Source organism: Canis lupus, chromosome 22 (assembly GCF_048164855.1).
Source record: "Canis lupus baileyi chromosome 22, mCanLup2.hap1, whole genome shotgun sequence".
In the NCBI taxonomy this organism is placed as follows: domain Eukaryota; kingdom Metazoa; phylum Chordata; class Mammalia; order Carnivora; family Canidae; genus Canis; species Canis lupus.
This window is the reverse complement of record NC_132859.1, coordinates 12,403,999-12,431,745: the sequence shown is the minus strand read 5'-3', so window position 1 is coordinate 12,431,745 and position 27,747 is coordinate 12,403,999. Positions and strand designations below refer to the sequence as shown.

The window sequence follows — 27,747 nt, the reverse complement described above, 5'->3', positions numbered from 1 at the left end:
TATGAATTAATTTCAACCTTGACCTACTTAGGCTCACCAACTATAGCAGTTGCTCTGCAATACTCAGAAAGTCTATGCATATATTTGCATTTAACCCCTTCATTTTTGTTTGTTTCCTATTACTACTCTATTCAAGTTTCCAACTAGTATCTCCCTCTAGCTAGTGAATGATATTGCCACATGATCTCTGCCCCCGTCTCTCAAAGCTGCTTAATTAATTCCATGCCCAGTCCAGCTTCATGTAGCCGTCTCCCTGTCTCTATAACCTGAGGTATGGTTGTGTGATCTAGGATATATTCTTTTTGGCCTGAGGATTATTCTTGCTAAGAATATTAATGTGGGTAGATCTTCCTCTAAAGGTTTATAAATAGGGGCAGCCCAGGTGGCTCAGTGGTTTAGTGCTGCCTTCAGCCCAGGGTGTGGTCCTGGAGTCCCGGGATCGAGCCCACATCAGGCTCCCTGCATGGAGCCTGCTTCTCCCTCTGTCTATGTCTCTGCCTCTCTCTCTCTCTCTCTCTCTCTTTCATGAATAAATAAATAAAATCTTTAAAAAAATAAAGGTTTATAAAAACTCTTGTGCTTCCATGATCAGATTAGGAAAAGAGCTAGTTGCTTGCTTTTCCAAGTGGTATTATTCTGACCTATGTTTATTCACCTGTTATCTGTTTGTTTTTGTTTTGAGATTATTACTGAGCTAGAAGAAAAGGTCTATTTTTTGAAAGGTAAGGATCTTGTTTTTATTCAGGTTAGAAATAATTATTTCCAAAATAATATTTGAAATTTAACATATTAATACATTTTCATTATCAACTATAATCCTAATCATTTGGCTTCTCAACAGCTTCTTTGAAAAAAGAAAAAAATTATTTTCACACTACTGAATAAGCTGATAACAGCAAAGGAGAATATATTTTGCCAGTTTATGTAAATGCTAAACAGATCTGTATTATAACATACTTACATAATTTGGTTACAAAACAACGGAAAAGGTAAAAAAAATGTAGATTTAGAATCATGACAGAGTTCTATGAACCATTTTTCAAACCTTTGGGGCCATGCATGCTTCTGATATCAAAAGTTTCAGATTTGGGGAATATAAGATGCTTTATAAACCATATGTTATGTATCACTGCCAATGGAGTCTGAAGTACGATGCCTTAACTAAACATATTATCTCAACAACAACAAAAATAAAAAATAAGAATATTTCACAAAGTGAGATAACTGAAGACCATATATGCCTCACAATGGTTCAAATCAGGTTTTCACTCCAAATAAGTTTGCCACAATGTTTAAACATAGCTCTTTAAAAAGATATAATTTAGGAATTATGACTAACAGATTTTGTCTATAATGGATATTAATTTTTGACATTATTTTTCCATTTGTTTCTGATTACAGTAGGGAATTTCACAATTATACATTGTTAACACAAGAAATCACCCCAAGAAACTCGAGCATTTTGATATAAATCAAAGAAATTTATTTATCATAATTTATGTAAGTGGTGCTAGGAAACACAGCCACTAAAAGAAATACATTTTCAGAAATGAAATATTTGTGGAAGTCCTATTTTATTTTCTTGTAAGTCAAATATTTTACATCCTCATTTTAGAAAGTTATTCAATATGAAAGTATTATAGATTTATCTTCAAGTTAGTTTCAAATATTATCAGTTTCTCAATTTTCTTATTTTATGGCACTAGATGACCAAAAAGAAACAATTAAACGCTGACTTTGGCAGGGCATGTGGGTGTTGCAGTCAGTTAAGCGTCTTTCTCTTGGTTTTGGCTCAGGCCCTGATCTTGAGGTCATGCGGTCAAGCCACACATAGGCTGCTGAAGACTCTCCATCCCTCTCTCTTTGCTTCTCTCCTCGGCACTCTTGATTTCTCTCTCTCACTCTGAAATAAATAAATAAAACTTAAACAACAACAACAACAACAACAATACATTGACTTGGGCTATTTTGCTGAACCAATATCAAATGTCTTTACAGGGTACACTTGTATTCATTTTACATAAAATTTATACATTTTAGTATCAGTTTTATCTTTGAAGTATTTTTCGTAGAAATCTCATGTGAAACATATCAGAATTTTACAGAACCTGCTCTGTTATGCAGTTGTTATGGAATAGCAAGGACAATTTTGACTTTCAGTTTTTATCTCTCTGAATAAGAGAAAATGACACTCTTCTGGGTTCCCATTATTGTACAGGATATAGGTGTGACTGTCTTATTTCCGAGAAAAGAAAAAGTATCTGGTTCAACTATATGCAGCAAGGAAACTTTCTACAAACCACTATTGACTAAAAATGAAATAGTCTGCACAGAATTATAAGAAAAGAATAACTTGAAAAGTAACAAATCTATCAGTATAAGGCTGTAAATAAAATGGATAACAAGAAAGTGAAGAAAGAGATGATAAGAAATAAATGGAAATATTGAAGGACTAAGTCCTTCAAGAATATTGATTTGTCCAAATTTTCAGATGGGAGGAGTCTAATCTAGGAAGAGAAACACCTGTGTTTCAGCTCAAGGGATTGAGAGGCTGATGTTATGAACTTAAGGGAAATGAAAAACTAGTAATCTTAGGAAAGACACATGAGAACCAAGTGTTATGGAGAAGAGTTTTGTTTTATTCTGAAATCCATGGAGACTAATGAATTATTTTAAACAGAACAGTTGTTTGTTCTTTGCATTTTCAAAAAAGATCTCTTCAGGTAAAAGGGAAGAATCCATGAGAAAGAACTGTGGCTGAAATTAGGAAAATCAGGTAGGCTATTATAAAAATTAAGAAAAAAATATTAATATTAAAACTTAGATGTTTTCCAAAGGACTCAAGAGACAAGGGAACATTTGAGAGATGTGAAGGATGGAGAATCATCTGGTCACTTTGAAAGATTTCATGTGCAGGTTGAAAGAGAGAAATTATAAAAAGCCTCTCTCATATTCCTGACTTGAGAGACTGAGTGATTGGTGTTTGCTGTTTCCTGAGATACAGATAATGTAAATAAGAATATAGTAAGTATGGAAAAGATAAAGTAAAATGAGTTTAGCACCAAACATGTTGAATTCAGAGTGCCTATGGGACTTTGGAATGCCGATGTGGATTATACTGGGATAGACTCCTTGCTAACAGATCGTAAACTCAAATTCATTCTTTGAAAGCAGTTTCTTCCATAATATCTTAATCATAAATGAATGCTTGTTCAAACCCTTTAATATACCAAGTTCAACCAGGTAAGCCCTAATGCTCCTTTGTATCTGCAGTTCGATTCTGTAAGAGAAAAGTGAGTTTAGATTCAGCCATTGAAGAAGTTGTATAATTGCCTAATTATTTCCGAGAAACTTGGGATGCATGGGTAGCTCAGTGGTTATGTGTATGCCTTAGGCTCAGGGCGTGATCTGGGTCAGGGGATTAAGTCCCGCATCAGGCTCCTGTGAGGCATCTGCTTCTCTGTCTATTTCCCTGCCTTCCTCTCTCTCTGTTTCTCATGAGTAAATAAATAAATCTTTGAAAAACTATTTCCCCAAAACTCTTAATTTCTGATTATAATGAATGAAATAAAATTGGCAAAAGGGATTTTTTATGCATGATTTTCCCAAATTGTTACTTGACTTGGATGAACTTTAGGGAAATAAATACTTAACACGTTGAACTTTGCCTCTGTTTCTCTATTGGGCCAAGATGAACATATTCAGTTCAAAGTAATATATCAAATGTTGAATTTTACATAATATTTAGGCTCAGAAAAAGGTGCTTCCCTTATAATGCAGTTTTCCCCTTGTAGTCCTTGGTGCTTAATTAAAAATGCCCCCATCTGGGTTGAAATCTTCAGATTATTTTGATGGTTTGCATTTCTCTCTTGGCTGTAACTCCACAAACAATATGGTATTATCTATAGGATATGTGCATTCATACTCATGCTGACTCTGTTGGAATGTCTTCTATTGTTTAAGACAAAAGAACATCCTTTAAGGGATGTAGTATAGAACTCCTTAAAACCTTAGTAAATCTTTTCATCAACAGGAGGGAAACATCCTGCTGAGATAATTTCCTTTCACTATTTCTCTCTCTCTCCCTTGTCCCAAAACCAAAAGCAACATTATACTGCAGAAAGCAGATATGAACAGATATGAACTGAATGAAATACTTATGCTCTTACATAGATATACATAAATAAGAAGGAAGCTGCCATCAATGTGTAAGGTCCGTTCATTTGAAAATATATATTAAGCCCCTACCTCATGTCAAACACTGTTATTAGACTCCAATGTGTCCAAAAGCAAGCATGATTTTTGCTTTACAGCAGCTAAGACTAAATTATAGTATGGCATATAAGCATATCTTTTAAAAAGTTAGTCCTCAATACATAAAATCATCATATCTTACAATTTTCCCTTTGTTGACATCTACCTGAAACCCATCAGTGTCAACTCTGGTGTCAAACAAGTATCCTCTTTATTCAGGGAAATCATGAATATGAGAAAAGCCACAATTTCACAGACTTCTTATTGCTGTAGATGTTTTGGAAATGCATCATTTGTTCTAAAACAATTCGTTCGGATCAAAGTAGTTGGAAGAGAATATAAATCACTGGAGCACCTGGGTGGCTCAGTAGATTAAGCATCTGCCTTCAGCTTGGGTTATGATCCCAGGGGCTTGGGATCAAGCCCCACATTCGGCTCCTACTCAGCAGAGTCTATTTCTCCTTTTCTTTCTCCCTCTGCTGCTCACTCTGCTCATACTTGCATGTGTGCTTGTGTGCTCTCTCTCCCTCTCTCAAATAAATCTTTTTTAAAAGAAGAGTGTGAATCAAAGGAATCAGTGTATAGAAAAAAATCAATTCCTTTGTGCCATTGGTATTTTAATTTTTATCTTCTGAAGAAATTTTGTTAATGTTGTATGGTAAAATACAATCATATATTTTGTATGTATAATAATATTTTTACTCATTTTCCACACCTTAAAACTATCACTCATTTTCATTTAATTATATCTATTGCATTTATTTGCTGGTATTTAATTAATTAAAAATGTTTTGACAAAAATTATATCGTCTGAATACAAATTTTCAGAACAGGTAGAATTAGTAGAAATTTTGACATTTTAAAAAGCTGAATGAAGTAAAAATATTTTTTCTCAGAAAAGCAAATGTCTCCAAGAATAAATATAAATGAATCTTCTAAGCCAGAAATCTGGAAAAATGGATAAATTCTTCTTGAAAACTTTTAAAAAGATATATAGTTGTGTTAATCTACATAACAATTTGACAAAACCTTTAAATATATAATAAAAATGTTAAAAAGTTCATTTAAATTAAAAAAAAAAAAAGATCAGTAGGACTTCTGATTCCTGGTTCCACATGTAAGGACCTTAGAAGTCACTAGGCAGCCTAACAAATAAAAAGTTGAACAAATTGAAAACTCAACAAACTTTTTGGATCCATAAAAGAAAAGAGGACATTAAAGGGCAATCAAGGAATATTATGAACAACTCTGTGCCCACAAATTTTAGGTGGAATGGACCAAGTTCTTGGAAAACACAACTTGCTGAACTCACACAAGAAGAACTAGAAATCTAGATAAGCCTTTATCTATTAAGGACAATTAATTAGTAAATAATAACCTTTCCAAAAGAGAAAACACCAGTACCAGTTGGGTTTAATGTTGAATTCTATCAAACGTGTATTATACTAGTTCTCTACAATCTCTTTCAGAAGATTAAAATAATGGAATTCTTATTTTGTGAGGCCAGTATTACCTTATTACCAAACCAAAGGCATTACAAGAAAAGACCAATATCCCTCATGAACATACATGCCAAAATGCTTGACAAAATACAAGCAAATTAAATCTAATAATGTATAAAAAGAATTAAACATTATAACCAAGTGGGATTTATTCCATGTAGCCAAGACAGGATCAGCATTCCAAACTGATTAGTGCAATCCATCACATCAATAAGCTAAAAAAGAAAAATCATGTGATCATATCAATAGATGCAGAAAAAGCACTGACAAAATTCAGCAGCCAATCATGATACGAACTGTCAGTAAACTAGGAATAGGAACTTCTGAAATTTGATAATAGAATAACTACAAAAACCTACCACCAATATCATAATAAATGAACAGCTTGAAGCTTTCTCATTAAATCAGGTACAAAGCAAGGATGTCCCCTCTCACATCTCCTTTTCAGTATCATACTGGAAGTACTAGCTAATGTTAGTAAGGTGAATTTTATATGTAGGAGTATGGATAGTAGTCCTTCTCAGTATGAAGTATGATCACTGTTTCATTCATGAGGCATTTAAATTTATTTCCTATTTAAATAATTGTCTATGTTTTTGCCTAATTGTTAATGTGACAATATTCAGTAAGAGGATATGTTAAATGTGAAGTGTAACATGAATATGCCACTTGTTTAATGTACTTTGGAACTATATCTTAATAAGGGACATAAGTACATTATTATTTTGCACTAGTATTTAGTTTTAGAGTCGATTATGTTTGTCTGCCATTGCCTACATAGAATAATCTATGTTCAATACTTGTTTTGTAATCAGAATTTTAAATTATTTATTCATTCATTCATTCATTCATTCATTCATGAGAAAGACACAGAGAAAGGCAGAGACACAGGCAGAGGGAGAATCAGGCTTCCCTCAGGGAACCCCATGTGGGACTTGATCCCTGGACTGGGATGCTCAACCACTGAACCATCCAGGTGTTCCTATAATCAGAATTTAATGGTACTAACTACCAATAACTTTCCGAAAATAAACTCTTCAAAGACAGATTGATTTGAATGTTATTTTAAAATATTCCATTGATGATTGATATGTACTATAGGTATTTAAAACTAATTACATAATTATGTTTCTAAATGCTGAAGTCACACTAAAATTATAATAACACTAACAAGAAATGGCTTAGGTTATTTTCACATATTATTGAATAAGAAGATCAGAAAAGGTTTTTAGTTCATTTATTAGCTAACAATTCAGCTTGAATTTAATCGACATCCACAACCAATATGAAATTGGATTTGTCTATTTTCTAATGTGATACCAAAAGCCATTTTAAAATATCCATGAAAGAACATATGAGGCTGGTGATAAAACAATTCAGTGTCTATCAGAGTATGCATAGAAGTAGCTCCTGTACAGATGCTAAGTTGTCCTAAAAATTAATGCAGAAGGTATAGATAAGTTGGATTAGAATGAGAATAAAGTATGGTGTGTAACTAAAATAATTAAGGTCTATTCAAATGATATAAATTGTCAAAATGGCCTTTTTACTGTTTATGCTGCTACTTCATGGCTTAAAATACATATAACTTCAGTAGTAAAGAAATAATTGAATTCTGATTGCTACAGCCAACCCCTGCTACCTTCCATATGTTTTCTGCTATTTGTGAGAACAGATGTAGTTAGAACAGCAACCTCAAATATTTCTTGACCAGTCACTGTTTAGAACGGTGTCTGGTAGTAATTTGACATATAAAGAATTTAGAATCTGTAGAAAAAATAAGCCACATAAAACATAAGTGGCAGTAGTGCTCAAGATTGGTAAAAATAATGATTCAGTCAGATTAATAATAATGTTAGAGAACTTTATAGAGACCATAACCATTTATTCCTAAGCTTGGAAAATATTTGTTATAGAACTCAAATAATAAAAATATCTGCCATTATTGAGTATTATGGTGCTTAATAGCTTTATGTTAACCAATTATTCCATGAGGTGGCTCTTACTATTCCCATTTTATCCCTAAGGAAACCGAGTAACTTGTACAGGAGACATACAAGCTGATAAATGTTAAGAGTTGGAATTTGATTCAGAACTCATGGATTCTCAACCCCTTTTCCATTATACTATGCTGACTGCTAATATCACCTCAAAGTCAATTTTCTGTACTTAAACAAATGTAGTTTATTTGGGAAATAGAACACAACTTTCAAATAATGAAGAACTGTGACAGAATAGGTAAAAGATGAGACCTTGAAAATGAGCAAGTCAACATCCCAGACATACCATTATAGCCACTGCCTAGATGACCTTTTTTTTCCCCATTGCACACCATTTGACACTAGTTGGAATGGGCAATGTATCAGCTAAGAATTGCATTTGACTGTAAATAACAAAGACCAGAAATAACACTGACTTCAACATGATAAAAATTTCTCCCTTGCTCACTGTTCTTGCTCTCTCCATCTTTTTCTCTCCCTCTCTCTCTTTCTCTCTCTCTCATACAGAAAGAAGTGTGTAGTACAGAGCTATTTTGACTGGTATGTGGTGACTCAATGAAAAACCAAATTTTTTTTTCTCTCTTTCCATTTTACCATTCTTCCCATCGCTTCTTGGCCTTTTGGCTAAGATCAAGTGTACTATTCTGTTCTTATCAATTTAATACCTAATAAATCCTCTCTCCATTTTACCATTCTTCTCATGGGTACTCCATCTTTAGGATCACCTCCTAATCAAAAATGGCTGATGGAGCTCTAGTCATCATAGCTGCATTTCAGAGAACCAGTAGGAATAAATATATAAATGATAGTTCTGACTGCATCTAAAAGAGCTTTCTCTCAAACCTACCCCCACAACTTCCTCTTATTTCTTATCAGTCATCTCCAGCTGCATGGGAGACTGGGAAATATAGTTATTTAGCTATGCATATTATTACCTAAAGTAATACCTGGGGTGTGTGTGTGTGTGTGTGTGTTTCTAAGGAAGAGGGAAGAATGGGATTGAGAAGCAGTTTGGGCCCCAAGCACTAAAGTAACAAAACAGTGAACATATTCCAGATATGCATTTGAGTAGCTTGGCTCTCTTGTTAGGGTTAATTGGGAGTTTGTAGAGTCCCCAATGGGAGAGTTTCAAAGGGAAAACGGAGTGATCTAGTAATTTATGCAGCTCAAATCAGGTGAAAAATTCAGTTAAACTCTTATGATGTGCTCTGTGTCACAAAGCTGTCTGTCTGCTTACATTTTCTCTCAGCCCATCAGAAGGAATTAACTTAATCAGCAGTACAAGATCAAACTGTATTTTGTATGCAATTTTATATTCTAAGCAACTCTCCATCAATTTAAAAGCCATTTTCATGATAAATAATCATAATCATGTCTATATTTTCCTGGTCAGCTTTTTATTTTTATAATTCACATTCATAAATATATATGACATTCACATGGTTGATGATATTTAGATATTATGTCCCTCTGGAAATATTTCAAATGATGCAGTTCACGGTATGGAGAAAAATTCTGACAAGTCAAGTTTAAGGTTGCTTCTATTATTTTTCTTTGGATCTAAATTTACTTAGTAGGAATATATATGTATGCACACACACACATTTCTATATAAAAAGTAGTCCTATATATAATGTAAATAAAAACTATAAATATATTCCTATATATGAATATGTATATAAAATATATACCTATATATAAACCATACATATATATATTCTACAAGGAAGCACTGTAGAAAAAGCATAAACTTTAAACTTGAATAAATCTCATTTTAAATCCCATCTCAGACCATTATTTACTTGCTGTTCGACTTTGCACAAGTTGTGTAAACTCCCTGAGCCTCATTGTTAATTGTAAAGCCATGATTTTCGTGCATAGCTAGGCCTGAGAACATCTGTAATGTCATGTATTCATAAATTTCTATTTACTCTCTCTAATCAGCAGCCTACCAACAAGTCAGTCTTCCTTTGCTAACTCAAGGTAAACCAAGTTCCAAATTTGGGCACCTGCTTTTTCAAGTCACCAGCTCAGAGTGGGAACATTTGTAGCCAAAATGTGAGTCTGCCTGGCTGAGCACATTCTATGGGATGGAGTCAGCACATTGAGTTTTTGTGACTAATTCTTATTGTCCTGAGGGGACCATGCAATCTGGACACAGTAGAGTGTCTATAAACTGACTTTGTCCTCAGGCCAGCCCTTTAAGTCCTAGGAAAGGAACAAGTTGTGAGGACAAATGAAAATCAAAACAAAACAAAACCAAAAAAAAAAAAAACCTGTTGCTACGCTACAACTTGCAACACAGAAACTCTTGCTTTGGGATTTATTAAAAACATTGTTGTCACCCAATGGGAAAAAATGCATTGTCTCAGTTTTGCTATAAATTATACTTGCATCTTTTGCCTCCCAAATGCTAACTTGAATATGTGGAAGCTGATGTGGAATAGCTACAATGTTCACCATACAAGTTAGGCTACCAAGTAAAATAGGTGATCATCCCTAATAGTGGGATGTATGGTATGTGGAAATGCCCACCATGCCCAGCCCAGCAGAGATGGCTCCTGGCTGTGTACAATTTAGCAAGGATTTCAGTTCCTGAGGCCTGAGTGTGAAAACCATGGGAATGGAGTACCTAAAAGTCATTCTTTTCAGAGGCTTCCAGAAATACATATAGAGGAGGACAGACAATACAATATGAGGGATTAAGAATCCTCAAATGAAGCAGATGCAGATTATAAATCCACAAAATTCTATCATATATTTGTATTATCTAACTCATTTATATTTACCCTTGTATTTCAAGGACTGGTAACCTGGTCTCTGTCTTGTTCACTATATGATATTATACATTAATTATATTCTCAACTGAGAAGCTGAGTAAAAGTAAATCCTGATTGTACTCTAGGACAGCAAATGGAGTAAGATTCTCCTACAGATCAGTAGCAATGTGCTAGGGCCCGAGACTAGACACCATGAGGCAAAAATGAGTGCATCTAGAGAGTATGAGTCAGAAAACACATAGAGGACAGGTTGCCACATCCAATATGGTCAACTGAAAAGCTAAAATAATCAGGAAAATAAACATTGAGTTTACATACCCAAGAACTCTTCTGGACAAGAGAAACTACATACTGCATAAAAAAGCAGGAGGTTTAGAGACAGCCAATGTGGTAAAGAAATAAATATGAAGTGATCCATTATAGGGCAGCAGGTATAGACACATGTGGCCATTGTTTGCTTGTTTGGATACTGTGACCAAAAGTAGAAAAAATTCAAATGACGTGGCGGGTTTTGTAAACAACCCTTGAGCTTGAAGCTTGGATCTGTCTAGAATCCCACTTCTTTAATCTGAAGATCTTACATAGATACTTCTAGTCCTTTAGGATACTGGAGTTCTGTAATTTGAGCCCCAGGCCAATTTACCCTTATAATTAACTGCAGTAGATTTCCTTATTTAATGACAACAATTTCCCACTTGCCTGAAATTTTCTTTGGCCAGATTCTATTTGGATTTGTTTTACCTATCAAATGGCATCCTCATATAACCCCTGCTGAGATTTTTTCTGAAGATAGCCAAGCCTTACCTGTATTTTATTATTAATGGATGTGGCATCTTGCTTTAAGTACCTCTTCCGTGATAGCAATACATTTAAATTCTGTGTCCATCTTCTTAAATAGTCAAGTAAGAACCACTGCTGAGAGTATGTTCTCTTCCATTCTGATCTTTACTGCTATGGGATGATGTAAGTATTTGTCAGTTAACCTGGTAGCCCCAGACACAAAATCATGGCCATAATGGAAACTTTGTTCCAAAGAGTAAGTATGATTTAAAGTGAATTTGATGTCTTAGCTTAAAAGAGTGGGAAATAAAACAAGACTAAAATGTAAGTTTGCTTGCCATTAAAAGGCTCAGAATTTAGTGTCCCGCTGCACAGTAATCATTTGATTTGATAAAGTGATGGAGAACGTGCCATCTGACTAGGTTCCTATTGCATATTTTGCTCAGATATATGACAGGATCTCTTCTTCAACTCTTGTCTGGAGTTGAACAGTGCTTCTAGGATGTTTCTACCTCTTCTTAGATGGTGTCCCCCGGAATCTAGTCTATCTCTGTGTCAGACGCTCCTGGGCTCTTCAATTTGCATCAAAAGGTTTTTAAAATTTGATTTTGTCAATCACTTTACTTCCTGAAATAGGAGCTGGTCGGGTTGAGATTTAAGAGAACATTAATTTCCTATAAACATGCTTGTTTGCTGTTTACAGTCACTCCTATCTAGATAGAGGGACTATCTTTCCATAACCCTCACTTCTTTTCTTTCTGAGTTTCAAAGAGCTGTGTTTTATACAAAACCTTTTTCAGAAGCTTTGTTATGCCAATAAAGGAGAAACAGGTGAGCTGGTTCAGCTAGAGTCTCCCACCAGTAATTGGCGTAGGATCACTATGGTACAGGATCTGGTCCTCAATTTTTCAGGTGGCAACAAGTAATTATATGATTTTAGTGTTTCAGACTGTGGAAGATAAACTCATATCAATGTAGTAGACAGAAATGATACACTATTAGATCACTTGGCCCAAGAACTAGGGCTATTCCACTGCAAAGAGCTCTTCTCTTTGCCACTCCAGAGACTAAATTACAAATCTGAAGGTGGCATTTTTAAGTGTGGAACAGGACAAGTGATGCTGCATGTGCTCAAAGTATTTTTATCAAATTATCGAACATGGGTGACTTACTGTGATTATATTAAAAAATATTAATGATGAGGGGTGCCTGGGTGGCTCAGTCAGTTAAGTGTCTGTCTTCACCTCAGGTCATGATCCTGGGGTCCTTGGATCAAGCCCCTCATCAGGCTCCCTGCTTAGCGAGAAGTGTAGTCCTCTCTCTCCCTGTGCTCCCACCCCCCAGCTCTTGCGTGCTCTCTCGCTCTCTCTCAAATAAATAAAAATCTTAAAAAAAAAAAAAGTTCATGATGAAATAACTAATATTGGTCTCTGGGAATCAGCCATGCATATTATTTGCTGAACAACAGGAAACAATTTAAATCTCCTTCTTTTAAGTTTCTTATTCTAGATTTCATTTAAATTATATGGGAAATGTTATGGCAGCACAACTCTTAACTCATGCATTTGAATATGATAGAGTTTTGGGGTGACATTTGTGTCTTCTTGGTTAAGACCAGGAATTATTTGAGTTCCAGTACATTCAAAAACTTTCCCTTTGGATGTGTAATTATGTTCAGGGTGTATATTTGCCTGAAGCTGCCCCCAGTTCCTGAAAATTGAACATTACAATCCCTATCACACAGATAATAGATTACACTCTCTAATGAAGGAAAAACGGTATGTGATGGACACTTTCATATTTATTTATTCATTCCTCATGTACTTGGTTTTTATTTTTAAAAGTAACTTGCCTTGAAGTTGAAAGTATATGGGCCTCACTTCTCAAAAAGAAAATGCAGTACTTCAGCACATTTAGAAATGTCTCTACCATCAGCACATGGTAAACTCTGAAGCCAAATATTTGAATCCAAGCCCTGGGTTATTATTTTTTTTTGAAAATATATAATCTGTGCAGTCTCAAATTTTCTTATTCGATAAATTAGAAGACATTATTTAAAAATTCTCAGATAGGGATGCCTGGGTCACTCAGCGGTCGAGCGTCTGCCTTCGGCTCAGGGCATGATCCTAGGATCTGGGATCAAGTACCACATCAGACTCCTTGCAGGAAGCCTGCTTCTCCCTCTGCCTGTGTCTCTGCCTCTATCTTTCTCTCTGTGTGTCTTTCATGGATAAATAAATAAAATCTTTTAAAAAATAAAAATAAAAATTCTCAGATAAAAAAACATTAACAAACTACTTATAAATAATAACCTGAGTTACAGAAGGATCCATCATTGTACATAATAAGAGTCTACAAAATGCTGGGTAGTCATGTGTGCATCAACTATCCAGGAGGGATTTAAAAGCGTATCTTAGTTGATTAAGTACATTTTGAAAAATATCATTGATTTTTCCAACCCAAGGATGGTTATTTAGATGTATTTTAAGCATACAAATTTGTCTAGTTAGATCTATTTTCATTGAGATGAAAATGTTGCCGGCTTATAAATGAACGATTTAGATATGCCAGGTGCACTGATATTTTACCATGAAGTAGCAATGTTTACTACCTTTGCTGCAATTATTTTTTATGAGATTTAGAGAAAGATGATGTATTAAGTATTAAACATAAATTTAAGCATTTTCTATAATCTCTTGCATTCTTAAAGTTTTGATGATTGGCCTTATTTAAATATGAACCACTGGAGGAATAGTAATGCACATATATATTGATAAACACAATCAGAAACCTTATTTCATTAGCCCCACCTATCTTTTAGCATTAAATTATTTCCATTTACCAAAGACAATCTGAATTAACTTCTGCGAGTTTTTCCAGAATACCCTTTACATTTTTGTGCATTACTCTTATAATCCTGGTTATGTTCTCAAGTCACAGGGAAGAACACACAGTGTTCCCTGACATGATTACTTGGGTGTTAATATCTAGGACTTGTGAAGAGCAGGAGATTTGAGAATTTATCCTGTTTTTAAGTTAGTAAGTTATCCCTGCCACAGTTTCTTGGCTGTTGGAAAAGACATGACACTCTTGGGTCAGAGACAAAGAACTTTCTTTTACAGCAGACCAAGCAGCTTGAGCTTCCTGTTTGCTCCAGTTCCCCTTGCCTCCAAGTCCCACAAAGACATATGGAATGCCCCAAGTGGATGTTACACACACAGTGATTTTGCATTACTGTTGAAGAAGTTTAAACTTAGACTACTCGAATGTTTTATAAAGCAAACCTGCCCAAACTTTTCCCTGGAGGGACATATTATCTTTGTTATACTGGGCTGTAAACACACCTGTGCTCTTTTCTGGAGAAAGTTACTATCTCTGTGTTCCAAGGCTGTTCCCCATACAAACATCCTTGAAAAATAATCTGGAATGAAAAATGTCCATGACTCTGCTTGCATGATATATAGAAAAATAGGAGACTTAGAAGAATTGCCTCCCAACTATACTTTATAGAGATATATTTTATAGTACTTAATGAGAAAAAGTGTTTCTTGACAAATTAACAGTTTTACTTTAGATATAACACTGAGAAATATTCAAATGGACAGTGGCCAGACCATATATGAACATTGAACTCTGTGGCCACCAGCCCTGGAAGCCAAACCACAGCGTCTGTATAAATCAGTCCCAAACAGACAGGACTTGGTCAATGATTGCCAGGCACCCTTTTGCCTCCCTATTGTCAACTCAGGACCAAACAACGAAAACCTAATATATTTCCCAAACCAATCACGCAAGATGCCCCACTTATAGCTGACAGGCTTCCAGCTCCCTACTGCCAACAACCTCCAATCAGATGTACCTGAAGGCTTTCCTTTATTTTTCCTCTGTAAACCATTCCTACTCCCTGTCTTGAGTCTCTGCCAAACAGAAGTGATAGGATTCACACTCTTGTGATAACAAGCTCTGAATTGCTTCTGTGTACATATTAGTGGTCTTCATTTCCACAATCTACATGTTTAGACAAATATAAAAATGAGAACACAATCCAACAACAGTCTTACTTCTGTAGAAGAGACCAAATTAAGAAACGTGTGTGGGAAATATTCAATCTAAGTAGTATAATCTTTATGGACTTGTACATATTTTTGATGTACTGTGGGTGCTCAACAATTAATGAAAACAAAAATCTTACAGTTTCCTTAAGTTGTAGATTCCAAAATGCCATGTAGCTAGAGACCCTATGAGTCACTTTTTCAAATCCCTCTAGTTGTATAAATATTTAAAAGCTATTAAAAGTTGTATTGCTTTTATAACCTTATTGCCCATGGAAACGGTTTAGATGAGATAAACTTCTACACTGTTCTTCAGTCAAAGGAAGAAGGGATTTTGCAAACAGTAGTCAGCTTCATCAATATTGGTGACATTTTACAGCAAATGAAGGGCCCTTATAAAATGTGCAAGCTGAAAGGTAAGAGGCAGCAAGATTTAAACACACACAAACCCTTACGGAAAGACCAAAGAAATTTGATACAGAACTTGTTGTCCTTTTTAGTTTTGGTTGTCCCTGGCAATATTAAGTATTCAAGCCTATTTGCTGAATAAACATGAAAATAGTTGTGAACTTAGGGGTTGAGTTGTGAACTCAACTTGTTTTTGTACCTTGAACATTTGGGGGCAAGGAGGAGGCATGTGGTTGGGAATTAGCATCTTATCTGTAGCCTCTTGACGTCTGTGTATAGTTCAGTGTAGATTTCATAGCTATCAAGTGGAGATTTCATCACTGTTATGCACAAGAACAGGTAGCTTCACTCTGGCATCTATAAATGCTCCCATTCCCCAGGGAAAAAAATCTCCATGGGGAAGTAAAGATACCAAAATAATTGGGCTAATTATAGATGAGTTAATGATGTTCTAACTATGCAATGATCAAAAGTGGAAGGATGAAGAAGATTAAAATGGCTAATGGTCATGCTTCAGAAAACCTTAAGAGATAATAGCAAGAAAAAAAAGATAGCAAGATTTTTTTCAAGAACCGTATCTGTAGCACTTCTGACAAGTGACTACCAGCTACAGACTCCCTGTTTGGAAAGCTCATTCACTGTAAAGCAGCCCATTTCATTCTCAGAAGTTTTAAATATTAAAAAATATCTGCCTGATAATGCAAAAAAAGGGGGGGCTATCCTATAATATCTGCACTTCTTGCACTTTGGATAAATACAGCCATTCTTTAAAAATATTAAAAAGAAAAAAAATGGGACTTGCCTTCCCCATATTATACTAAGTTCCAGAATAAGCATACATGATTATCCTGGTCAGTCTCTTTAATATCCTTTTTCCAAATCTCCGAGCATTCAGATTGTCTTCTGTGGCATCACGTTTATTTGTAGGCATTCCTTGAAAGGACAGTGCTAGCTACACTTGGATATAATTCTCCTGGGTGAACTAATTAATTTATAACTTAATGGGATCACTATCACTCTTGATATGAACATTTCACCAAGTATATATGTATTAGCATTTTGAGCTATGAACAAGTAATAATCCAGGTTTATCTGTTACGGTAGGTCATTTGTTCCATATTTATGCAATTAACCTTTTAAATCTGCACTTTGAAATTAGGCTTTTTCAGATTATGTTATTTTATTTTTTCCAAATCCTGACTTCTATGGTCAATGTCTCTTGTCATTCAGTGGATGGATTAACCTCCTAGTTTATGTGCCGACTAGTCACCAAATGATAAACTCACTTCCTTATTTTCCTATGAGTTAGGGATAAGAATGTAGAAAATAATAGGGTGCATATCAGAGGATGCACCACCTCAGTTGGCAGCTGCATGAGCAGTTCTAGCCTTTTGCCTCCTCACTCCTCCCCCAACTAACTCACATGGAGAGAACAGGGGCCTGTGATTGGAACCATATGGTTGAAATGTGGAAGAAAAAGGTGTTCTGCAAAAAAGGAGATATGTACATTTCCTAGAACATGGGAAGGACTGCTCCTAAAAGCAAACAGAGCAAAGCATTCTATATCTAGCCTAGGTTCTGAAAAGTATAGTGATATGCCAGGACGAGGTAGATGGTACTGAGTTTGGGGTACAATGAGCTCAGCATAAGTCACATTGAGTGTCAGTACAATTTTATATTTAAGTCTTTTAGGCATTGGGTCTTTTAGGCATTAGGCATTCTATTGGGTCTATAGAATTGGCAACATTATGAAACCTAACCTAAAGATGTACATTAAGAGTCATCTGGGCATCTAGGTGGCTCAGTCAGTTAAGTGTCTGCCTTCAGCTCAGGTCATGATCCCAGGGTCCTGGGATCTAGTCCTGCATCGGGCTCCCTGCTCAGCAGAGTCTTGTTCTCCCTCTGCACCTCTGCCCCTCGTGCTCTCTCTCTGTCACTCTATCTCTCAAGAAATAAAATCTTTAAAAAATATCATCAAGGGGGTACCCGGGTGGCTCAGTCGATTAAGGATCCAACTCTTGATTTCAGCTTAGGTCATGATCTCAGGGTCATGAGATTGAGCCCCATGTCGCATCCAGCTTTGCATTGGGCATGAAGCCTATTTAAGATTCTCTCCCTCCCTCTCCTTCTGCCCCCCTACCTCCCACTCCCCTTCTCAAAAGAAAAAAAAAAGAGTCATCAATATAAAAGTGATGACTGGCCTGTAGGAGTGAGTGAGATCAGAGAGAGGATGTGGGTAGAGGAAGTTAACAGAAGTTATTTCATTTGAGAAGATTCCTGAGAAGCAATGCCTTGGTGCTGATTATGGATAGTCAGTGAGGGAGCTGGACTTAGATATAAAAAAAAAGACTAAATGATGCCTCCCCCTGGCTCATCTGGAATAACATCACACACTGCCCCTCTTAGAGTCTGTGCCCTGCATTGTAGGCCAAGGTCAGCTCAGTTTCTACACTAGGCCAATCCTTGAAATACACCTAAAACATACCTCAAGTGAATCTAGGGTAGATTTTGTTTTCACATAGTTTTATTTTCCCTTGCTTCTTTCTGTGTTATGAAAAAGAAAAAAAAAAAACTTGAACAAATATAGAATATAGCATATAGTATAGCATATAGAATATAAACTTAGATAAAACTGGAAGCACAAAAAAAGTTTACTGATATAACATGCTGAGAGAATAAAGGTATTTATTTTTGAACTTCTAAAAGAATTCACTGCTATTTCAAAATCTTGTTCTAGAGTAATAAAAGTCCAAGTGGCCAGATAAAAATGCTAATTAAATTGACTTTTAGCTCCAGCACTGTGAGGTTTGGGATAATTACCAGCCATTTTCTGTCACATCAAATGAATGAGGCTTAACCTTAAGATTATCAGAGGAAAATCAACATTCTTAGCAACCTGCTGCAGGTTCTCTTGTACTTTTTTGTTGAGTCATCATCATCAAAGAACTTCTGTTTGATCTCTTGTAGGATACTCAATGGCATCTATCATTTAGTTCCTTTTTTTTTCTTTTCCTTTCTTAAAAAAAAAACAAAAAACTAATTTCAATTATGGCATTGGGCCTAGAGGTGGGGAAGAGCAAAGGCTTGCCAGTTATTTGTGATACTACCTTTAAAAAAAAAAAAAAGATTTTATTTATTTATTCATGAGAGACACAGAGAGGCAGAGACATAGGCAGAGGGGGAAGCAGGCTCCCTATGGGGAGCCGGATGTGGGGACTCCATCCTATGACCCCGGGATCACGCCCTGAGCCAAAAGCGACCCTCAACCACTGAGCCATCCAGGCATTCCCCTATTTGTGATACTATCTTTGGGTGACTTTGGTTAGTGTTGTATTTGTGACTTTCTCAGGGTGAGTAAAAGTCGATGCTTTATTTAACTAACTGATCAATTTCACTTACTGGAGAGTTTAAACATTTTAAAGAAAATCTGTTTTGCTGAGTGGATAAAATCAGGAAGTAGTTTTGGCATCTTGGGGAAGCAGGTAAATTGGGACTCCAATAATCCAAGAGGTTACCCAGCTAGAACTGTTGGTTGTACCAAAAAAAACTTTTAATGTCTTATTCCATGAAAATAGACATTATAATTTTAATGTATCAAAAGAGCCCTTGTCTAAATCATGTCTAAGGTGTTATTAATGCTTACTGTTTGTATATAGTTTTAAATTAAGCTGAATTTGTTATTAGGTACTTTGCGGAGAAAGCCTTGGTTTCAACTTCTTTCTGGTGGTACTACAGTTGGGATCCAACTTAAGTAAAATTGAGAACAAAACTTGTCTTATACTTATCTACTCCCTCTAACTTTTTTTTTAAAGATTTTATTTATTTAGGGGATACCTGGGTGGCTCTGTGGTTTGGCGCCTGCCTTCAGCCCAGGGTGTGATCCCGGGGTCCCGGGATCGAGTTCCGCATCAGGCTCCCTGCATGGAGCCTGCTTCTCCCTCTGCCTGTGTCTCTGCTTCTCTCTCTGTGTGTGTCTCTCATGAATGAATAAATAAATCTTTAAAAAAAGATATTATTTATTTATTTGAGAGACAGAGAAAGAGCGAGAACATGAGCAGGGGAGCAGCAGAGGGATAAGCAGATTCCTCATTGATCAGGGAGCCAGATGTGGGACTCGCTCCCAGGACTCCGGGATCATGACCTGTGCCAAAGGCAGACAACTTAGCTGACTGAGCCACTTGGGTGCCCTTGCTGCCTCTAACTTTATTTCAGTCTCCCTCACACACTAAACTTTGTCCTAGGTACTAATATCCATCAAGCTGTTCTGACATGACAAGGCAGCCTCATGACCTTTTGAAATAGTGACATCCTGAGAAACTTTAAAATGATCACAGTCTTTCTTACACAGGGCTGTCTCCAGTCTCAACCTTCAATTCTTGGGTAAATGAAAGTTACCATCAATCTGTACTTAAGATTCTAAACCATAAACTGTTATTCTTAACTTCCGTATCAGACCTCAAGCGTCAGGCACAATACTATGGTGAGAATGAATTGTGCTTCTGACTCACTGCAAACCATATTTCAAAGCAAAAGCATAAATGCTGCATCCAGTAAACCTGCATCCAAATTAAGCTCAGAACTTTACCGCTGAAGTCACTTTGTTTGATATCTCTAGGCCAGCTGTTCACTAGCAATCCACCCCACTCCTGCAAACACACTTTACCATAGCCTTCTCTTTTTCCCTCTCTCCCTCTCCACCCTCTGCCCCCTTCTCCCTCCCTCTCTTTCTTTCTTTTTCTTACATATCCTCCAATACAATGAGTGGCATTTACATGTATGGAACATTCTTCCTGCTGCTTTGAGATATAAGCCTCACTCTCACTTAAGAGAACATGTCAGCTATGAATGTAAGAGTGATGGTGTCAGTAGGGAAACTTCAGTGATGGTCTGTTTTATAAGCAGCAAATTATTTTAAAATTATAGCTTGTGTCTATTGTAACAATGCCTCCTGAATGATGTAAACTTTGTCACTAGTGACAATGTGGCTCCTGGGAGCGATACTTCCAACCACTCCAGCCCAACCCCCTGAAAGCATCCTTAATCCCTCCCACTTCATCTCCCTCCAGTTTTTCAGACTTGCTGTTAGCTCTCCCTTCCACACATAGCTTTGCCCCCTCAATGCTACCACCCTCATCCATGCCATTATATCTCTTCCCTGTGATATTGCAATGTCCTCCTCCCTGAGCTTCTCCCTTTGGTTCTCCCTGGGCAGTAGCCCCTTCTCCACTCAGGAGTAAGAATGATCTTGTGAAGACTAAGACAGGTTTATACGTTGCTAAATAAAACCACAGAATTAGACCCATACATCTCCCCATGTGTTCACATAGCTGGTTTCTGCCTGTCTTTTGGGTGTATCCATTTAACTTCTCCCCTTTTATCACTGGGCCCCAGCTGTCCTGGTCTGCTTTCTCTAAGAGAACATGGAGGCATTTTCCAGATGTAGAGCATTTGCCCTTGCACAAAGTGACTCATCAGGGCTTGGTGCCTGGCTGTGCTCCTTGGCCTGCTTGGCCTCCTTACCCATCCCACCCTCTATTGCTGCTTCTCATTACTTCCCATTACATAACAGTGTTTAATTCCTTCATAGCATTCACTGCACAGTGAACTTTATTTATCTCGTGTTATCTTCTCCCTCTGGCCCATATAATCCAAGTTTCTGAGGGCAGTATCCTGCCATTCGTATTCCCTTTGTATCTCCTACATCCAGACTAGTGGCTGACCAGGAGGTGGTCAATAATATTTATTGAACTACTGATTTCCATATTCATCCACTGATAATGTGATAAATCCAATTCCAGGTACCAAATATCCATTGTACAATGTAAAATTTACTTTACAAATTCTGTAGCAATAGAATTTATAATTACACAGCCCCAAGAACACATAAAGTAGGATGACATAATGGAAGAACAGTGCATCGCAATATCAGACAAAATGAGATTTAAATTTCAACTGTAGTGATAGTCTGAGATGACTGTTTTTAGTTTGAGAAGTCAGGGTGGTGTTTACATTTGGGAAAGAAGAATATGAAAGAAGATTCTTCATCTGGGTAGTGGTTATACAAGTGCATTTATTGATAATTTATTGATTTATAACTTAGGATGTGATTTTATAAATCACGTAATATAAATCATATGTTTAATTATATATAATAAGTACATATTTTACGTAGAATTATATATGATTTATATAGTTATATGCATAATAAATTATATATCTATATATGTAAAACCCTTAGGTTAAAATGTGTATGAATTAGTGAATTGCTAGGTTCAAGGATTTGAGACATATTTAAGTTCTTGAGACATATTAACAAATTTTCCTTTAGAAATTATTGCCAATTTACATGCATATCATTTGGTCATTCATTTACTCAACAAATGTTTACTGTTTATTTACTAATCACTATTATTAACAGAACCTTGACAAGTCAGAATCATCTCCTAAAATACATCTTTTTTTTTAAGATTTTATTTATTTATTCATGAGAGACACAGAGAGAGGGAGAGAGGCAGAGACACAGACAGAGGGAGAAGCAGGCTCCATGCAGGGAGCCAACATCTTTATTATATAATAGCCATATATATATATATATAGCACATTTTACTTTTTTATATTTAGCAAAGTGACACAATTTTCAATATTTTTTCTACTGAAATTTGTTTTCTGGTTAATTATTCATTCACATTGTGCTAATTTTTATTTGGAGGTGGCAAGCTCTTCCAGTATTAATTAATAATTAATTATTTTATTTGGAATTATCCCTGTTTGCCTCTTTATGGAAGAGGATTCTGGAGAGAGATTGTGGCTCCATAAAACTGCCACCAAACTTCTCCTATGTCTGTCTCTTAATTGTGCTCTCACTTTTTTATGTAGTAAAAGATTGGTAGACAGTGTTCTAAAGTACTGCTATAACCTTGGTGGTTATATATACAGACAAGTTGAAATTTCTTTATATATTTAGTGCTTCTAACTTTTTGAAATTTAACACCTATATGGTTTATAATTTTCAAAATAAATTTATAAAAATAAAACCTGTCAGTTAATACAGAATTTGGTATGAAGAATATTTTTTCCCTACATACCACTTTTATTTTTTTTCTTTACTATCTCTTCTGCTAAGCATTTTCCATGCTATGAAAATTCTGGGATGCTTATAATCCATACCTTCTTTGAAATTCCTCAGTGGAAATATGTGTTCATCATAGAAGACAGACATAGAAATGTGATAGGACGAGGATGACTGCTTAATGGTAGTAGTAGCAGTGGTTGGAGTAGCACTGCATGCCCTCTCAGAGGCAGTTGATGGAAATTTTTAAAAAGATTTTATTTATTTATTCATGAGAGACAGAAACAGAGAGACAGAGACAGAGAGAGAAGCAGGCTCCCTGTGGGGAGCCTGATGCAGGACTCAATCCTGGTGTCCCAGGATCACTCCCTGAGCTGAAGGCAGACACTCAACCACTGAGCCACCCAGGCGCCCCAGTTGATGGGAATTTTAAACTCTAGGTTGATGTTGATGACCATTGTGATAGTTTAAAAATACTTATTGACTAATATATATAATTCTTTCTGTGCTTCATCTTATTGAATACTCAAAGCATACACACTTTGTAGGTTTTAATGTTATCTCCATTTTACATAAAAGGAAATGAGGCCTTGTAAAGATTGTATAATTTTCTCAGAGACCCACAGCTACTAAATGGTGAATGTGGGACTCAAACCCAAGTAACATCTGATCCCAGGGACAAGGATTTATCAGGGAAAAGTATAAGCAGTGATTGCATCAGTTACAGTGAGTATGGCAGGCTAGGGGTGAATGAATGGTTCCTGTTGTCAGGGAATTCACAATCTCCTAGTGATACCAGCTGAACACAATGCTCATTTTAATATAGTTTGATATATGCTATTCCAGGAGGAAGCATAACACTGTCAGAGCATATAGGGCTGCATCAACTCCATGTTAATGTTGAAAGTTTTTTTTCTTACTACAACAAACACTTCCCTGAAGAAATTTTTTTTCTGACTACAAAAGTAACTTATATTCAATGAAACATAATCCAAATACCCATACATGTACACTGAAGACAGATTTAAAGCAAACAAAAAGTCATCCCTTAAGGATGATATTATCTTTTCAGATCTTTTTTTCCTACAAAATTTTACAGCAGTGGGATCACAGAGCACACATGGTGTGCTAACCAAAGCTTCTGCGACTCAGGCCTTACCACATATTGTTTCCTTAGTCTAGAATATTCTTCTTTTTAAGCTTCTCCTGTCAAATTTTTATTACTTCTTCAGGTTTCAGCTTAAATATTACTTAGCCTCAAAACAAATTAGGTTACTCTTTTCATACTAGAGCCAGTATTTTTCATATTTGGGACTTTTTATAAGTTATAATTAGAAATACATATATATGCAGAAATTTTGCATTTACTAAGAAATCTTCCTTAATAAGTATCTTTTTCATAGTAAGTCGTAGTGATACATGTTGGAAAAGTGATCACACATTAGGTAGCACCCTTTCCATTTACGGTTGTTATATTTAAATATTGGACACTGAATATTTAAGTTTAATCATGGGAGATTTTCCTAAAGATAATCCATAAAGAACCACTTAGTAAATATTTGTTGAACTAATGATACATCTTGAACATAATTTATTTTCCATCTCGTCTTTTGATAGTGTTTATTATATGTCTATACCATAAAGTATTTATTATTTCAATATAGTTGAACAGCTGCCTTATTGACATTTTTATGTTATCATGCAGGCTAGAGCAATGAAAATAGCATAATTTTTATCCAAAAAATAAATGTCTAGAAATAGAATTGCTATATATAAACAGATTTACATTTTAAGATTATTGACGACAGTAATAGAATGTGATAGAATAACTCTCAGAGATCAATATAGTATTCAGGACAGGCCATTTACTCAATAATTTGAATTTATTTGTTCTCCTAGAATGCAGTTATATTTAATTTTATTCTCATCAGCTAATTTTTCCTTTTTATCCCTGTTTTTGTTGGTGATGTCCTACTTTGGTCAAATGCACAGAGATTATCCAAAGTTGATGAGTTCAAAATTAGGAAGAGTGCTAAAGAAACAGACTTAATTATTAATAATAATGTATTTAAAACATGATGCATTAGGGCTATGCTTATATTTTGAAAGTATAATCTCACTTTTCTCATACCAAGTTATCTGAGCCCCATTTATATATCTTGAGTAGTTAGTATTGATTTTATTTGTCATTAGGATAGAGGCTTAACTGACTGGGTGGGTCAGTTGGCTAAGCATCTGCCTTCAGCTCAGGTCATGATCCCAGGGTTCTGGGATCAAGCCCACCATCAGACTCCCAGCTCAGTGGAGTCTGCTTCTTTCTCTGCCCTTCCCTCTGCTCATGCTGTCTGTCTGTCTGTCTGTCTGTCAAATAAATAAAATCTTAAAAAAAAAGATAGTGTTTTTGCATATCTGACAACTTAAAAGCAGAGGTTTGAGTACAGTTATGAATTATTATAATACAATGATCATAAATGGTGTCATTTACCACTAATCTTGCTTCATCATTAACTCAAACTATGGTTGTATAACTACAAATATAATTCAGGAACATTTTTATCTATGCCACCTAATTTTATAACTAAAGCATTCTTCAAAATTTAATAATTGTAGAAATTTAATTATGTGGTGGAGACTGCTAATTGACTCCCAGAATTCCAAACTTCTTTTCTTCCTTAGTGGTAAAACTGTAATATTATTTGGGATAACAATGAGCCTTGTTAAGAGTCTAGATTACTAGACTTCCTGAAAGCTAGGTGTAGCTACATTACTGAGTTTTGCTGTATTAAGTGTAAAGAAAACTGTCTCTAGCTCCTGATAATTCTCCTGCTCCCTTTATTTCTACCACTTGCTACCTTGAGTTTAAGCAACCACCTTTGACCGTGAAGGGATGTTTTAAGTATTTGTGATCTAGACAACAGTGGAACCCAGAAACGATCCCTGAATTTTCTAGATTTGTTTTTACAAGAAATTGTAACTCTTTGTTTTTGAGCCAAGTTATTTGGCGTGTTTGGTATATACAATCAAACATAATCCTAATACAAAAATACTGATTTTTATCTCAAATATCCAGATATGCTCAGAAACCAGATTGTCAGGTTGAATGTCCATTGGCTATAGAGTCTTAGTGAGTTCAACTGTAAATCCTAAAGTAGAGGAGATAAGATCTGCCTGTTGACTGGAATGACAGGTCTGATAAGAGATCCCAAGGAAGTCAATGTTTTTCTTCCACTATTAACTCTTTATTTTTATGACCTATTACTCTGTAACAAATCACCATCCTTGGGTGGCTCAGAGGTTTAGCCCCTGCCTTTGGGAGAGGGTGTGATCCTGGAGTCCCGGGATCGAGTCCCATGTTGGGCTCCTTGCATGGAGCCTGCTTCTCCCTCAGCCTCTCTCTCTCTCTCTCTCTCTCTCTCTCTCGCTTGCTCATGAACAAATAAATAAAATCTTTTAAAAAATGAGTGAATTAAACTTATTATCTCACATCTTTTTTAGGTCAGAAGTCTAGACATGGCTTTGGTGAGTTTTCAGGTTCAGGATCTCATCTGAAAGCTGCAGTCAAGATGCTGGCTGCAGTCTAATCTCAAGGGTCAACTGGGGAGAGAATACTTCTAAGCTAATGTGTATCATTACAGAATTCAGTTTCTTATGGCCTTTTGAAGTGAGGCCTCAGCTCTTTGTTGACTGTCATCCATAGGCTCCGCTCACTTTCTAGCCAGTTATTGGCCAGAGGTCATCCTCTCTACCTTGCCTTGTAGATTTCTCCAACAAGGCTACTTACTTCATCATAGCCAGTAAGAGAGAGCATCTCTAGCAGTACAGATGTTGAAATTTTATGTACCATAACCACTAAAGTGACATCTTATCACCTTTGCTGTATTCTGTTGGTTACAGGATAGCTTAGTCATAGGTCCTATTCACACAAGATAGGAAAGTGCTGCACAAAGATGTGGGTATAAGGAAGCAGGGGTAAATGGGGATCATCTCAGAGTCTGTAAGCCACAATTCCTTAAAATACTTAATTTTTTTCTTGTATCCATTATATGTTTCCTATTGACTTTACTACTTCTTAATCTTAGGTCATTTCCAGAATCTTATTTTGCAACAATTTGTTTGAGCTGTATTGTTTCCTAAGGGTCATAGAACCTTACCTGGCTCTGGAACCATCTACAGATAAAAATTATTTTCCTTCAACCACCACAGATATTAAGTAATTCTAAGTATTTATCTCTATCATTTACCATTAAATCAGCTCAAGAAAAAAAAAAGAGAAAATTGCACTTAAATTGATTGTATTGATTTGGAGATAAATAGCATATATATTTTACTGTATGAAAATATTCATATACACATTTTTCTGTATTAACAATAGGATTGAATACAAAATATAGTCAAAGATAAATATTTTCACCCAAGATGACATTGAAGTTAATAATGAAAGTTAAATAGAAGTTTCCTTTTGTTCCTGGATAAACACTAAATGTTTAAATCAGGGCCTGGCATATTACACATAAGAAGAGAGATATTTTCTAGCATGGTCCCCAGATTTGGAATCCTAGTTGCTGAATATTCCTTGGCATGTTTTAAATTTATGAAACTTTGTTACTCTATTTAGAAAATTGATGATAATTAAAAAAAAAGAATTGGGGATATATAAAAAATTGGCAGGATAGAAATAGAGAGCTTTGCAATGCAGCTTTGAGAGAGGGAAAGCTGAACTAAATATATAGCAGCCTTAGGACAGCATTCCTCAGTATTCAGTGGAAGGGAGCTGATCTATAGGTAAAGGGACTGACTAGTTCATGGAGCTTACCCCTAGAACCTGCTAAAATCTGGCATGAGGCAATAAATTATAGTGTTTACCAGAGCAAATTGTGTGGAATACTGAGTTCACATTTTCAT

At 35.7% G+C, this 27,747-nt stretch overlaps 1 long non-coding RNA gene and 1 pseudogene across 1 annotated transcript in view; one reads left to right on the top strand and one right to left on the bottom strand.

The window, feature by feature from the left end:
- Window positions 1-1,555: 1,555 nt before the first annotated feature.
- LOC140614430 (uncharacterized) overlaps window positions 1,556-27,747 on the bottom strand; it is an 86,132-nt gene continuing 59,940 nt past the window's right edge. The window contains exon 3 of the long non-coding RNA XR_012015292.1: window positions 1,556-1,903. This is a non-coding gene — a long non-coding RNA (uncharacterized lncRNA). The remainder of the gene's footprint in view (window positions 1,904-27,747) is intronic.
- LOC140614529 (U2 spliceosomal RNA) lies at window positions 8,361-8,469 on the top strand (annotated as a pseudogene).